General features: G+C 40.9%; 1 pseudogene; it reads left to right on the top strand.

The window, feature by feature from the left end:
* Positions 1-448, top strand: LOC142838206 (cytochrome c oxidase subunit 8A, mitochondrial pseudogene; annotated as a pseudogene).
* Positions 449-11,767: the final 11,319 nt, after the last annotated feature.

Here is an 11,767-nt window from a genome sequence, read left to right as displayed (position 1 = left end):
ATGTCTGTCCTGACACCACTGCTGCTGAGAGGCCTGACCCGCTCGGCCAGGCGGCTCATGGCGCCGCGTGCCCAGGTCCACTCTAAGCCGCCTCCGCGGGAGCAGATCAGAGTCGTGGACGTCACCGTTGGGCTCACTTCCTACTTCATGTGTTGCCTCCTGCCTGCGGGCTGGGTCCTGTCACATCTGGAGAGCTACAAGAAGCGGGAGTGAAGGGAGCTTCCTCCCCCTGTGACTAGACCACCCTTGCCAGCCCATCTTGATCATGTTTCCTGCATTCCTGGCTGGCCTTCCCTGGGATCATGCCATTCAATTCCAGTCACCTCTTCTGCAATCATGACCTCTCGTTGTTTCCATGGTGACAACTGGGACCATATATATTGCTGCTGCTTGATGGGGTCCCCCTTGTAACAATAAAGTCTGTTTAAACCTTGAAAAAAAAAACAAAGGCCATGAAGTAGTGGGGCATAAGGGAGGAATTAGGGGACGTCTGGGTGAATTTAACGAAAATGTGCGTGTGTGAAATTCTCAAGCAGTTAAAAGAATTTAAAAAAAAAATGTTATACGCATCCAGTAATGAAACAAAAGAATAACAAGAAGAATACAGATACATTCTTCATTTACAGATATATGATTGAATAGTTGCCTTTTAAAAATAACTCTAGGGGAATAAACATTCCATGGTTGCTCTATTTTGTCATATTATATTAAAGAAAACTTTATTTCGTGGGTACTCAATTTAAACATGTGCATATTTTCAAATATCCATGAGCTGGGGAGACAGCCCATTCAGTATAGCCCTTGCCATACGTGTAGTTTCAGTGAGATTGGCCTGCATATTCCCATAGCGAGTGGCACTCTTAGAAAGGGTGGCTTTCTTGGAGTGGGTACGGCCTGATCACTGTGGGGCTGGTCTTCGAGGTTTCCTATGTTCAGGAGCACTCAGTCGGCTTCCTGTCGCCTACAAATGTAGGAGTCTTGGCTACTTCCTCAGCACCACATCTGCCTCCTCGCCACCATGCTCCCTACCACAATGACAATGGACTGAATCCCTGAAACTGTAAGCAAGACCCCAATTGAATGTTTTCCTTTGTGAGAATTGCCAGCCAGGCAGTAGTGACACACGCCTTTAGTCCCAGCTCTCGAGAGGCAGAAGATGGTGGATCTCTGTGAGCTTGAGGCCAGCCTGGTCTACAGAGCAAGTTCCAGGACATCCAGAGCTATTTCACAGAGAAACCCTGCCTCGAAAAACCAAAAAAGGAGAAAGAAAGAAAGAAAGAAAGAAAGAAAGAAAGAAAGAAAGAAAGAAAGGAAGGAAGGAAGGAAGGAAGGAAGGAAGGAAGGAAGAAAGAAAGAAAGAAAGAAAGAAAGAAAGAAAGAAAGAAAGGAAGGAAGAAAGAAAGAGAGTTGCTGTAGTCATGGTATTTCTTTACAGCAATAGAAACTCTGACTAAGACAGTTTACAAATGAAAGAACCTGTTTAAATCCCCAGTCACATAAAAGCCAAGCATGGCAGCACCTGCCTGTAATCCGAGGAAAGAGAGTGGCAGAGACAGATGGATCCCTGATGTGCTCTGGGAAGCTTCTTTAGCCAACCAGTGAGCTGCAGGTTCAATGAGAATCCCTGCCTCAAAAACTATGGTAGAACTAGGCATGGTGGTGCATGCCTTTACTTCCAGCACTCAGGAGGCAGAGACAAATGAATCTCTGAGTTCGAGGCTAGATTGGCCTATAGGGTGAATTTTAGGACAGCCTGATACATACAAATATATATATATATATATATATATATATATATATATATATATATGAGATAGACCTGTGAACTAAACACACACACAGACACACACACACACACACACATATATATATATATATGAGATAGACCTGTGAACTAAACACACACACAGACACACACACATATGCATGTACACAGAGATGTGAACACATGTATACACACATACAAACATACACCACACACACTCTGTCTGAATATAGATGATTGCCTATGTAAAGCTACATACAGATATAATTAAAGAAGGGGGTTAAAATTTATACTGCGACTCCCTTTATTCCCTTAGCAAATTCCTGGCAAGTCCACCAGATTACAAAGGGCTGCTCAAGAAACCTAAGTGAAAACCGTCTCTCCTGAGCACATATCACAATTCCCATGGTGCTCTCATCACAGAACCAATGTGTAACTTAAGAAGGTAGCCTGGAAGGAAGGGTGGCCTCTCTAGAAGAACTTGCTGTAAAGCAATAATTCTCAACGTTAACGAACTCATGAGTTATCTAAATTCCTTGATAAATGCAGACGGAGATTCAGTTAAGCCAGGAAGGGGCCCGCGGTTGCCTTCTTCCTTCTCTGGTGCGGCTGCTGTAGACCATACGATGCAGGAACCATAGTACTCAAGCATGACTCATCTCATGTGCTAACAGAAAGTGGCCTTTTGTGACTTTCAAAGTCAATGTTCTTCACAATATTCTATTTGTAGCCGGGCGGTGGTGGCACACGTCTTTAATCCCAGTACTCGGGAGGCAGAGGCAGGCAGATCTTTGTGAGTTTGAGGCCCACCTGGTCTACAAGAGCTAGCTCCAGGACAGGCTCCAAAGCTACAGAGAAACCCTGTCTCGAAAAACCAAATATATATATATATATATATATATATATATATATATATATATATTCTATGTGTAACTTGGGTATCTTATATTCTTTGTAACCAAAGTTTCTTCAAGTTGAAGTAAAATTTAAAATCATTAAGGAAAACAACAAGACTAAACCTTCAGATTATTACTTGAAACAAAGCTAGGCAAGAAAAGAGGCTACAAAAGCACCGGGCACAATCAGTTCTGTTTGGGAAGATTGGTCTTCAGTATGGGGGCTTGTCAGACCTAGGGAGATAGCTTTTATACTGGGTAACACAAGATGATTGCTAAGTTCTTAAGGCTAAAAGTATTTCTGAAGGTCTACAATTGCCTAGTTGAATTGCTTTTAATGCCTTTGGATTCTTATTATATTACCCCACAGGGAATTTAAGCAAAACATAAACATGTATCTAAATGGGCTTAGAAGAAAGCTTGTCCCGTCTCCTGTTTTAATTAGATATGTCTTACATAAGAAACATATAAATGCAGACTCTGGTTTCTAGCAAGGCCACAGCGCTAAATAAACCCACTGGTGTGTTATTTTGTTTGCTTTTTCTCCCTTAATTAAGTTTTTAAAGTTTCCTTAGCTCGCTGTGCGGCTGCCTCAGCACTGGCAGCTGGGTTTGTGGTGAAGGGCTGAGAGAACACACACCAGTTTCCCCTCTCCGCTGCTAACTATACCTCCTGTGCGGATAAATGGGAACGCAGAATAAACAGGAAGGGAACCAGTTATCTTCACACTAGATGCCTTCATAGACGTCTCCTCATATCACGCATAAGAAAAACTCATTATTAATGGTAACGGTTGAGGAGTATTCGAAACTTCGCCAACTGGGCAGAAAGCTTTCCAAGGCTTATGGAAAACAGGGATAGTGTCCAATTCTACGATGCCAACGTCTTCAAGTATTTAGCTGGCCTGGGCTCTATCTTCACCAAGATCTCTGGATTGGAGGCTCCTTCAGAGGCCAATTTCAATCACTGCAGGGCTTGGCAAGCAGAGTAACCCAAAAGGGGCAGCATTGGCTTCTCTCTTCCTCTTTATATGGGCCTCAGAGAAGAAATCCAAAGTTGACAAATGGCATACATGGCCGATGGCTGCACATAAGAAAGCTGAATAATTTCAAGATTTTGTTTAATCTCACTTTTATTTTGCTTTAGTTTAATATTAATTAATAAATGAATTGATCATGTGATTTAAAACTGAGAACAAACAGAAGCACATGTACAATGTGAGGTATGTTTGTTAGTATAGCCAGATCCTGATATGTACACCTAAGCTAATAGGACTCACTCTACGCAAACTGTAGATGTATATTTATATTTATTTTTGCTTTAAGAATGTACCAAGGAAGAAAACTTAGCAAATTCATATAGCATCCTTTAATTTATAATTCTGTTCTCCAGGTTACGTACTTGGGTTATATGCTTAAAAAGTCAAATGTGAACTAAGGTATACATAGAAAAAAAGAGACAGGAAGAAATATGCCTACATGTTTAAAGTAATTATTTTTTAAATATTTATTTATTATGCATACAGTGTAGTGCCTGCATGTATTCCTGCAGGCCTGAAGAGGGTGTTAGATCTCATTATAGTTGGGTATAAGCCACCATATGGTTGCTGGGAATTAAACTCAGGACCTCTGGAAAAGCAGCCAGTATTCTTAACCTCTGAGCCATGTCTCCAGCCCATAAAATAATTATTTTTAAGAATAAAATTAGAGTTTATTTTTAACTATTTTCTTTATGATTTTTTCTGCTTAATTTTTCCAAAATCCCTGAGCATTTTAAAACCAAAAAGGGGGCCAGAGAGTAGACTGGGGGTGGGGGCGGCACCTGCCACATTAGCTTGGGAGCTTAAGGTTTAGTTTTAGCTCTCCACTGAAAGGGCAGGATATGTATTGGTTAGCCTGGCTCTTGGGAACCTATTCTTCATACTGGTTTGCCTTCCCCAGTCTTGATATATGGGAGGTACTTACTCTTAGCTCAACTTAATATGCCATGATTTGTTGATATCCATGGGTGGCCAACCCCTTCCTGAATAGAAACAGAGAGTGGGCTGAGGGAGTGGGGATGGAGGGGAGGTGGAATGAGGGAATTGGAGGAGAGGAGGGAGGGGTCAGGATGTAAAATTAAGTAAATAAATAAATAAACAAAAACAAAAGAGTAAAGAAACAGACCAAATGCTACAGCCATCAGGGAAAAAAAGTCCATAAATAAATAAATAAAATTAATTAAAAACTCCACCCCCAAAACCTCCTATCCCCTGTAACCTCAGAGGAACTCTGAAACTCAAGCTGTGACTGCACAGAGAGGGCCAAGAGAGGAACTCTGAAGCACAGGCTGTGTCAGCACAGAATGGACCAAGATAGCAGACTAAGAGTGGAGACCAAGAGAATGGACCAAGAAAATGGGCTAAGAGAGATCTCAGCAGCTCCCTGAGACACAGACAGCAACAGTACAGAGCAGACCAAGAACAGCTCCCAAAGACACAAACAGCAACTGCAAGGGTTGGACCCAGAGGCAAAGACACTGCTGGCACCAACTGGAGGAAGAGATGGGTAGGCGACAATGCAAGAGTTCATTCAACAACCTAAAAAGCAACATGGTAACACCAGAACCCAGTGGTCATACAACAGGAAGACTTGAACATCCTAACCCAGAAGAAGCAGAAGAAATCTATTTTAAATGTAACTTTTTGAGGAAGATAGAGACCTTTAAAGAGAAAATGAAAATTTTCCTTAAAGAAATGGAGAAAAAGATAAACAAAAAATTAGAAGAAATCAATAAATCTCTTAAAGAAATTCAAGAAAGCCAAGGGGAAAAAAAAACAATCAAACAGTTCAAACAGTTCAAGACTTGAAAACTGAAATAGAGGCAATTAAAAAAAAACATAAACTGAGGGAATTCTGGAAATGGAAAATCTGGGTAAACAAACAGGAACTACAGATGCAAGCATAACCAACAGAATACAAGCAATGGAAGGGACAATCTCAGGTGTTGAGATACTATAGAGGAAATAAATTAATCTGTAAATGAAAATGCTAAATCCAACAAATTCTTAACACAAAACCTCCAAGAAATCTGGGAAACCATGAAAAGACTAAACCTAAAAATAATAAGAATATAAAAAGGAGAAGAACTCCAGCTCGAAGGCACAGAAAATATATTCAACAAAATCATAGAAGAAAACTTTCCCAACCTAAAAAGGAAATCCCTATGAAGGTATAAGAAGCTTACAGAACAGCAAATAGAGTGGGGGGAAAAAAAGTCCCCTTGCCATATAATAATCAAAATGCAAAACATACAGAGTTCTTGTTGTACAGAGATGGAGAGTAAATAAAGAGATCTTCATTGAGGAAGCCATATGGGACTAGCTAAAAACCTGACACTAGAGAAATTCCCAGGAATGCACAAGGATGACCCTAGCTAAGACCCTAAGCAATAGTGGAGAGGATGCCGAACCTGGCCTTGCCCTGTAGTCAGATTGATGAATATCTTAAATGTCACCATGGAATCTTCATCCAGCAACTGATGGAAGCAGAAGCAGAGAGACACATAGGAGCACTGGACTGAGCTCAAAGTCCAGTTGAAGAGTGGGAGGAGTGAGAATATGAGCAAAGAGGTCAAGACCATGATGGGGATACCCACTGAAACAGCTGACCTAGGAGCTCACCAACTCTGGTCGAACAGGAAGGAACCAGCATAGGACTAAACTAGGCCGTCTGAATGTGGGTGACAGTTGTATGGCTGGGCTGGCTGTGGGGCCACTGGTAGTGGGACCAGAATTTATCTTTATTGCTTGTACTGGCTTTTTGGAACCTACTCTCTTTGAAGGATCTTGTTCAGCCTGAATATAGGAGGGAGGGCCTTGTTCTCAAAGCAATGTGCCTTACCCTCTCTGAGGAGTGGATGGGGGGAAGGAAGGTGGAGGGAACGAGAGAAGGGGAAGGAGTGGGATCTGGGATTAGTATATAAAATGAAAAACCATAGTTTTTTGTGTTTTTTTTAAAGAAATAGAATTATGACTGCAGAGAGAGAGAGAGAGAGAGAGAGAGAGAGAGAGAGAGAGAGAGAGAGAGAGAGAGCATGATGTGGTAGCACACATCTGTGATCCCAACACTCTGACTACAAGCCAAGAGGCTGAGACAGGGGAATTGGTTGGAAGCTCCTAGACCAGCAAGCCTGGAATACACAGCCAGTAGCAGAGACAAAAGACCTTGACATAGTGGAAAGCAAGAACTGACCCCAAAAAATAACATCTAACATGCATACCTGTGTGTGCATGTGCACACACACACACAAACACAGACACATACATGCACACTAATAAATAAGTAAAAATAGATAGATAATATAGATAGATAGATGATATATAGATAACAAATAATAATGAATAAGTAAAGATAGGTAGATGGATAGATAGATAGATGGTAGATAGATGATAATGATAAATAGATAATAGATAGATGGTAGGTAGATAGTGATGATGAAGATAGATAGACAGACAGATAGATAGATGATAGGTAGATAGATAATAGGCAGATAGATGATAGATAGATAGATAGATAGATAGATAGATAGATAGATAGATAGATAGATAGATAGATAGATAATAGGTAGGTAGATAGATGATAGATAGATAGATAGATAGATAGATAGATAGATAGATAGATAGATAGATTGTAGAGATTAACCAGAGATTAAAAGCGCTGGCTGCTAGTCCAGAGGTCTTGGGTTTAATTCGCAGCATCAATCACCTGTAAACCCAGTTCCAGGGCTTCTGACTTTCTCCTCTGACCTCTGAGGGTACAAGGCACATATGTGGTGCACAGACATAGGTACAGGCAACACATCCACACACATGAAAGTTAAATTTAAAAAAAAAGTTTAACATATAAAAATTAAAATAAATTGAACATAAAGACATTATCATTAAAAGCATATGTTCTTCATTGATTCAAACCTCATAATTACTTTGCACTGTTTATTTAATTCAGTCATTCAGTACAGTTTAGTGCCGTCCTCTGTGTGCCTCCCTACGATGAAGAGAAGCATGCTGCCACCCTAGATCACTAGTCTGTCCCTTCACAGGGCCAGGCCCCTTGCTTTCCAGTTGGAAAAACCATAGAAAAATCTCCCCCAAAGGCCTTTGTGGCGGTAGATCTCTGTGAGACTCGGGGAGACTTATGTAGTCAGAATCAGTTCTTCCAGCACCACGGCCCTTTTCGAAACGCTTCCTTTGACAGTTAATAAATCTCTTATAATCCCTTCAGAAATATATTTTTCCCTGAGAATAATCTCCCTGGCAATAAGGCAGAGAAGAATACAAAACTATGTCCCCAAAAAGCCCTGCCAGAGGTCCTCATTCAAGGCCAACTCTAGTGTGTTACGGCAACTCCTGAGGGAAATATAACATTTGCTATAGAAACCAGGCTTTGCCCCTGCTCTGCATGGGTGGTCCCATAACCAGGTGGGAAGCTACTACAGGGCAGTTCTGAAAGTGAGTCACTACCAATGCACAAGAGCATGAAGAAATTAGTGAAAATTAATTATCTCGCTGCCTATTCAGGTTTTTGTCCTGTCACTAGCCAAAAACAGAATCAGAAATACCCTCTTCACTGAAGACTAAAGTTGAAAATGCTTTCTAACATATGTATAGACTCTTAGACATGTGTGGCATGAATTGTTAATCTGTGAAATTTGAGTCAAAGCTTCGAGGAGTTTCTTTATTGCTTAAAAAGTGCCAACATAGCTCGATACTTTTAAAATAAAAAAAAATGGACAAAACTCACTTACCCTGAACTAAGTCGGATTCTGGAAATGTAATTCATTAGCTTTATTGAGTTTTGACGCACTAGATTTTTATTGCATCAAGATAGCTAATAACATAGAAAGATGTTAACTCATCCTTATTAGCTATGCTTTAGGTGATTGTCTCCTCCCACTTTTGATAGGATAAAAACACACGAACATTTTGCTTCGGGCTTGCATGAGCTCCCTTCAGTCTTTAAAAATCTGTTATGGAGGTAGCAGGATGCTTAAGTGGGAGAGAGTGCTTATCACACAGCTCCCTTGACCTGCCTTTGACCCCTGAGACACACGTGAAAAGTCAAATGTGTTAGCACATCCACAATCCAAAGACCAGCACTCATAAAGCCAGAAGGGAGGCAGGGACAGGAGAATCAGACAGAAGCTAGGTACATCCAGTGCAATGGTGACAGAAACCGCGAGAGACCCTGCTCCCAAAACACTGCGAAAAGAGAGAACCAGCTCCCCAAAAGTAAAGTTGCCCTCTGATTCCCACGGGACTTCCACGTGTCCACATGCCCCTTGCCTCCCCGCGCCCCCCACCACGCCTAAACACATACTCAATAAAAAGATAAAACTTTAAAAATCTAGTATAGGCCAAAGCTTAACTTTAAAAGTTACCTGATTTCACACAGTAAAAGTACTAAAAATACTAATTTGAGGGCCCAAGAGATGCTTGTTTTGATAGATTAACCATTTAAACTGCTAGTAAATCTTAAACCCACATTTTTCTACGATTATAATTTGCAAGTCTTCCAAGCCCCTTAGTGGGAGTACCCAGGGATCTATCCTGAGCCACTGAACGTCTGGTAGCAGACCTGCCGTGGCCTCTTACTGGCCTGCATTCCTGTACCACCCACAGAGACCTCCACATGCGGATCCAAGGTCTGCTGAGCCATGAGCTCTGTTTGTGTGTAATTCTGCCAGTGACCACCCTTAAACCTCAAAAGAATGAAAAGAGAGCAACGATATGCACAAATATATGTATTTTTAAAACCCTGAGGCTCCTTACATGAACCTGAGCACTTCCGTACTATCCCTGTCGGTCCTGGGTCCTAAAGATCCGTACCCCCTCTTTTCAGTTTTAAGCCGCCTGGTCTGGGTTCTGGGCAGGGTCTTTGGTTGAGCTGTGTGTGCATGTGTACCAGCCTGTCATGGGTTCACCCACTCCCCAAATCAGGATTCACTGCATCATGGAAAAGGAAATTTTTATTCGGTGAAAAGAGTATGTGAGTTGTGAGCTCTAGGTCAAAACACACTCCTGCCCTGCCTCTCTACCCTCAGATGAGATCTTACATGCAGAGGTTTGTGCCTGTACTTGGGGAAGGCACAGGACCACCCCCCAAAACCGCAACAGTGGATTAGAACACAGCAAACAAGGAGATTACATAGTAGACATTTGAACCTTGACTCCTGACTTCGCTGCTGAATGCACCAACACTGAAAGCTTTGTTCCAATTTGTGCTTTCAATTTCGTTCAGTGTTCTGAATTAAAGTGAGAGGAACGCTGAGTAATTATAAGTTCATTTTGTCATAATCTGGAATAAATTAGATGATTGCTTAGTTCGCAGAAATGGATTGTAATCACATATTATTAGGATTTGGAACTTTGAAGGGCACTTTCAAATTACTTCCCATTCCAACCTCTTATTTTAGAAATGAAAAAAATGGGGTACCTAGTGTGATTAGATGGCCTGGCTGAGTTCCTACAGCCAATTAAAAGCTAAGCAAGGACTAGATTCCACGTCTCCTGCTCCTCTATCAGAGGATTTAGATCTGTCTTTCCTATAGTTCAGGTTTGCATTAGTTATAGTAAGCGGTAGCAGTGATGTGAACTAAACAGAATGGTAAATAGACCTCCTTTTTTTTTTTATTTGGTTCTTAGGCTTTTTAAAAAAAATGGGTCTATTTTGCTTGATTTCTTTCCTTATTTTTATATGTTCAACAACGTCTAACAATGAGACTTCTCAGCAAAAATGTCTTTGAGTAAATTACACTGAACTGTTAGGAAAATTAGTTCATCTATTATTTTTTTTTTTGAGAAATAGCTGATAATTGCAAACAATACCACCATGGCCAGAGAAGGCAGACAGGCAACTAGGCACAGAGTAAGAGTATAGTTTAGTTCTCCATTTTTATAGCAGAGAACAAACCACATGGAGGCAAAAGTGACTTAACAAAACAGTGTTAAGCACAAACAGTGATGGTGACCACACCATGGAATAAGCCAGTGCTTCTTCCTATTGTTCTTCTCAGACTCATAACGAAACATGTTCTAACATGCACCACTCCCAGATTGATTGTTATTTCTCAATAGAGTAAAGAATATTTATTAAATACATACCCAGGTGTCTGTTACTCTAAAGAAAGTGATTGTCTCATTTATCCAAACTTAACACACCATATATCTTGGTCCTTTTTCCATTGCTAAAACGGAATACCACAGGTGGGTAAAAGGAGGAGGAGAGGAGAAGATTTCCACATTATTGGAGACTGGAAATCCCAGGAGCACATCCCCAGAGTTTCCCAGAGGATCTTTGTACTGCATCATAACATGGCAGAATGTCACACAAGTGCTGGGAGACAGGGGAAGAAAGTTTTTTTTATAACAAAACACCCCTGCCTCAACTTAGTCTCTCACTCAGTCATGCATTAATCTGCTCTTGAGTGTAGTGCCCTTGTGACCATATCACCTCCTAAATGTTGCGTTCCTCAATTCCATCATAAAAGCAATGATATTTCAACATGAGTCTGGGAAGGGGACAGTCAAACCCTGTGCTATGTTCTTGCCATCATAATAGACAATCCGAGTCGCTTGTTAGAGGCCAAGAGGGGATCTTTTTCTAAAAAGAAATGCCAGTGTCTCCGCCCTTGATGACTGATTTTTCTCCTTTCTTTTCTAATATAGTATTTTTTATTAGTATTGTTAATTGACATAAAATAATGGGAAATATTTGTGGTTGAACACACCATCTGGGAAGACAGAATCCACATATAAGTAATGTTCACATCACATCAATGCCAAACGTCTACCTGGAGGAGAGTTGGTTTTATTTGGATAATCTCTCTTAATAAGTATGAAATTTGTTATATAATATTGTCTGAGCATGTATGTGTTGGTACACACGTGTGTGAAGATTTGTATGCATGCGTGTGCACATATGTATAAAGTCCAGAGGCAACCTCTGTTTGTCATTTCTCAGGAGCCATACACCTTTTTTTTTAAATCATCTTAATATTTCATTTATGGTGTGTGGGTGTGGGTGTGCGCTTGCGCGTGCGTGTGCCTGCCTCAGTGGGCATGTGGAAA

The sequence above is a fragment of the Microtus pennsylvanicus genome, chromosome 19, assembly GCF_037038515.1.
Source record: "Microtus pennsylvanicus isolate mMicPen1 chromosome 19, mMicPen1.hap1, whole genome shotgun sequence".
In the NCBI taxonomy this organism is placed as follows: Eukaryota; Metazoa; Chordata; class Mammalia; order Rodentia; family Cricetidae; genus Microtus; species Microtus pennsylvanicus.
Note: the sequence above shows the minus strand (reverse complement) of the source record. Positions and strands in the feature narration are given on the sequence as shown.